The following is a 5138-nucleotide window of genomic DNA, read 5'->3' as shown; positions in this document are numbered from 1 at the left end:
AATGTTGATTCCATTTCCTCACTAGGGAGGATATATGGAATATTGGTGAGCATGACTGTCCAAGCTTCACTATAGTAGAGCATAAACTTTGGACCCATGGCATTCCTGGGTCACAGCTTATTTTGTTCTAGGTCTAGTATTTGAGAAACCTCAAAATTGATTTTGAAAGCCTCTTTAAGGTTCCTTATCTTGGTGCTCTAATTCACTATATCTAGAATTTATTGTCACTTTTATTCCTGATGACTGGTATTTTGACTATGGTGTGATGGAAACTTAAAGTCATCTTAATGTTATTTTTCATTCACTGCCAAAAATATTAAAATCTTTGAAATATGTTTGCTAGCCACCTGATTTTCTTCTTTTGAGAGTTTTTTGTTGTTTCATAGCCTATTTCTTTTATCTTTTTGTTGTTTCAGAGATTCATATGTCAATATGAATTGTTTTATCCTGTCCATAATACCACTTCCTCTCTTCCAATAATCCATTGATGCTCCTACAATTATTTCCTCCCAGTTTAACTTGACCTGATTTTTTTAAACCCATTGAGTCCAGTTAGTGCTGCTAGTATGTGTACAGAATGATGGACATATAGTGGCTAATGATTAGCTTATCAATGGCTGAATTCTTGAAGAAAATTGGTTATACTACCTCATAAAAGTCATCTGTGTGTGTGTGTGTGTGTGTGTGTGTGTGTGTGTGTGTGTATTATACATTTTAATATATAATATATAAGAGGCTCTGGTTCTCATAATATTTCAACTTCCTATTCTGCAGTAACCCCTGGACATCAGGAGGAGGGGTGTCCCATTAAGAAATGAGCATTCTATGGCTCTTTTTTTCTGAACATTGGCCAGTTATGGGACTCATAATCTATTAATCTGTTAATCATGTTCTATTGCAAAATGAATCTTGTCTGGAGAGGGTTGAAAGAGTCATTGATCTGGTGTTATAATAATGTGTTTGTGAGTCAGTTATATATTGGGTCCATTTCACAGAATAATAGACATGGTTTCTTGGCCATTGTTATGGTGTTAGGCATAAGGTGAGGATTATAGTACAAGCCTTAAATACAATAAAAATATGCTGATTACTAACAAAATGCTTGTGCCAATAGAATTCCACTGAGCCTATCTTGTCAGGCTGGTTGTTTGTGTAGCACCCAGTGTTCATTGCTAGGTTAGACTGATGATGCTTCTTCTACCCAGTTGGTTTACATAGAAGATTCTAATGGTATCGAAAGGTAACATAGCTCTAGGCTTTTTGCTTGATATTATATTGTGTCTAGAAGAGGCATTGTCCAAAGTTATAGACTAACACACACACACGCATGTATGTGTGTACATATGTGTGTACATATATGTGTGTGTACATATGTGGTGTGTGTACATATGTGTGTGTACATACGTGTGTGTGTATACCGATTTTAGAAAGTTCATACTGCAGATTTCTATCATCTGTNGTGTGTGTGTGTGTGTACGTGTGTGTGTATACCGATTTTAGAAAGTTCATACTGCAGATTTCTATCATCTGTCCTCACAGTAACTCTTTTACCCGAGTGTGTGTACGTGTGTGTGTGTGTGTGTGTGTGTATACCAATTTTAGAAAGTTCATACTGCAGATTTCTATCATCTGTCCTCACAGTAACTCTTTTACCCTATTCTCCTTTCCCTACCAAACTTAACCCTTCTTTCCCCATCATTCCTCATTCTTCCTTCTTAGCACCTGCATTCTATTTCTACTCCATTAAAAGACAAATCTCAGTTCCTAGTTTCCCAACATATCACAACTTTAATTGAGTCATTTATTTTTAATCTTCAATTTCTGAAAGTTTTATATAATTTAGATATTAAGCATCAATAGGATGGTTATCAAATACTCGGTTGCATTTAGTGTGCTGTCTCTTCATTTTATTGATAACATATGGAAGAATTTTAGTTTTATGCCATTAGTCAATCATTGATTTTACTTTTCTGTACAACTGGATTTTATTTTTCTGTACTACTATTTAGAGTGTCTTTACATGTGCCTATAAGCTGAAGAGTATTCTTTCCTTTCCTTCCTAGTATTTGTGGTGACAGTTTTAATTTAGGGGTCTTTTATTTACTTAGACTTGGATTTAGTATATTTCATTGTGATTGCAATGAATTGGTGTCTTCCAGAGTTTTCTTTGTTTGTTTTTGTTTGTCTGGTTGGTTGGTTTTTGTTTTTTAGTTTATAATAGAGTGTGTTCAGGACATGGGAGGGGAATTAAGAGGGTAGTAGAGGCAGAGAAAGGCAGAGAGAGCACATAAAAAGGAGGTTGGCCATGAGCATACTTGGAGGGGAGGGGGATGGTAAGGAGGAGTGGGGAGGGGACAAGGAGCAAGAAGGGAAGAACAAGAGAGAAACAAGAGAGAAACAAGAGAGCAAAAACCCCTGTTCCTTCTCTATGACTTAAAGTTTTCATTGTAGTCTTTTTTTCATGTCCTCATGTACGTGGTTTCTTGGCTATTTTCTTTTGTGAAGGCTGTAGTAAGACACTTTCTTTGATGTCTTTTCTATGTTTAGTATATGGAAAGGCAACTGATGTTTTTATTTGTTTGGGGAGAGAGATTATTTATTAGAGAAGTCATCTTTGAGTATGTGCTTATTTTATAAACTAGTCCTTTGCTTGAAATTGTGTATGAGGTCATGAGAAAAAAATTTTAAATATTTTATCAACCATGATATTAAATTTATCTTGTAAATGGCACCATCAATTTTATTCTATGTATATAATATAAGTAATTATATGGTTTGCTATTTCAAAAACTCATTTTGATGTTTCCAGACAATGCCTCCAAGCTTATTCCTGGTAGATGTGTTTATACTTTGCAAACATGTGACTTCAACTCATTTTTTAAATCACTATTATTGTAATATACTTCTCTCTGAGCACTCTTCTCTTTATATTTTACTAAATTCTTTAAAATTATACCTCTGTTTTACGAAGACTTACATGCCAAAAGAAATGACCTGATGAGGATCTTTATTTGTTACATATTCATTGTTCATGCTTGCAGTTCCTTGATTACCTGATAAATAATGGTTCCTATCTTTTCTTGAGCACCTTTCATCCTACACAATATAATTTTATGTTAAAGTTTAGAGACACCACAATTGAATTGCATAAATCTACTCATTATATCATTTAAGCTTTGACTTTATAGTGTAGCCTCTGGGAAAGAAGGCCTTTTCCCATTCTGCAGTCTCAATGTAAAATCTCGAAATCTGACCAGATGTTCTCATTAAGCATTAAATGAATACCATGCATGGATATCATTTCATTCTTGCACATAAAATGCCTAGCTATTTTAGTTTTAATTAAATATGGATTTTCTTTTCTAGTTAGCTCATTCTCTAGATAGCTACACTAACTATAATAATATTCTTAGTATTCTCCAATGCCATTGAATTTTTATAGAGTCAATGTCTCACTGTGAAAGCTCAGCTAGAAACTCATGACATTTATGATCTTTCTACACAAAGTGAGAATGCCTAAAATAAAATATCCCTTTCACAATAGAGCATTTCAACTATCCCTAGCATGAGGAAAATATATAAGGTTTATAAAATGTATATGTTATGATTCGTGTCAAAGGGAGAATTTATGCATCGAAGTACTCTTAAAATATGGTATTATATGAGTATAATGGCAAAAATCTGTTGATACTTCAGTGTGATCCTTCAAAATCCAGAGAAAAGTGAACATTGATCTGAGATATCACCAGCTCCATTCATTCATTACATCATTATAGAGTGTTAGAAACATAGCTGGTATCATGAGAAGATTTGAAATATTAAATGCAAGTTCATATTTATTAACCTCTAATCTTCACAGAGGCAAAACATTTCTATAACAAAGGAAGAGAATCATTGTTTAATGGCTTGCACATGAGAAGTACAAAAGATGTTTTTAAAAGAAGGTATTAATGAAGCTGGTATTATAGGAAAATTTCCTATTTTAAGATGACTAAATAAGACATAAAAATTTAAACCAGAAATAAAGAAATTTTTCCGATGGTAAGTCAGTAGAAGTAAAGACATTGAGACCATATGCTTTTGGTTCAGATGCACCTCTACAGTTTCCTAAGTCCAATTTGGGAATTATTAAGTACCCTCTACAAGCCATAGTTTCCTTATATTTATAATGGGGTAATTATGATGACATTATGGCTTGGTATATGTGAAGTGTTTTGAATAGTTTCTATTTAAGTATTAATTAAATAAAAACAAATAAATTCAGGCCAATACAGTTTTGAAATTCAGATTGGACAAATAAATAACAATTTAAGAAAACCAGATCATAGTCATTTGAAAATTCTTTAAAAACATAAAAGTAAAAGTGAGTTTTGAGGAAAGAATGATGCTTTAGACAGGATAGATTAAGTCCATTCCACCTGAGTCTATGATGGCTTCCATGATAAGTGTGGCACAAGCTAGGGAGTTTTTCAACTGGGCATGAGTTATGGCTAATTCTCACCTCAATTCCCTGGGAATTCCCTCTGCTGAAGCTCTGACTCTGGATGTAAGAAGTCATGCATAGACAAAGCTTCTCAAGATGCCCCATGACTGACAAGTCTATAGAGCCACACCTTTTGATAAAAAATTACAAGAGTGAGGTAAGTTGGCTTAATGCCTAGATGACTTCACCAACTTTAAATGACATAAAATAATTTTCCTCAGCTCAGGTTAAAATCTTAACAAGGATATAACCAAGAGTTTTAATAAAAATAGCCACGGTTTTATCAAATTAAATTTGTGTATAGTTTGTTCTTCATTAGTGCACAACATTTGTAGCATGAGAGCAGATTTTCACACTATACATACACCTTTCTTCTATGAGAAAATAAAATAACATAATTACTGTGGTTTCTGTTTTGGCATTGTAGCAGGATAATGGATTCTTGTGGTGTTCCTGAGAGGAAAATGTGAGTGTGTGAATGAAATCAGTGTGAATATATGTGGAGAAGACATATAAATTTAAGTTACTTAATTCAGAAAAGATATTTCAGAGAATTACTTGAACATTTGAAAACTCTTTCTTTTTTCTCTCTCTCCCAACCTCTCTCACCTGTCTCGTGTGTGTGTGTGTGTGTCTGTGTGTGTGTGTGTGTGTG

This window comes from Mus pahari, chromosome 8, assembly GCF_900095145.1.
Source record: "Mus pahari chromosome 8, PAHARI_EIJ_v1.1, whole genome shotgun sequence".
NCBI classification, from domain to species: Eukaryota; Metazoa; Chordata; class Mammalia; order Rodentia; family Muridae; genus Mus; species Mus pahari.
The sequence above is the reverse complement of the archived record's forward strand: the minus strand, read 5'-3'. Positions refer to the sequence as shown.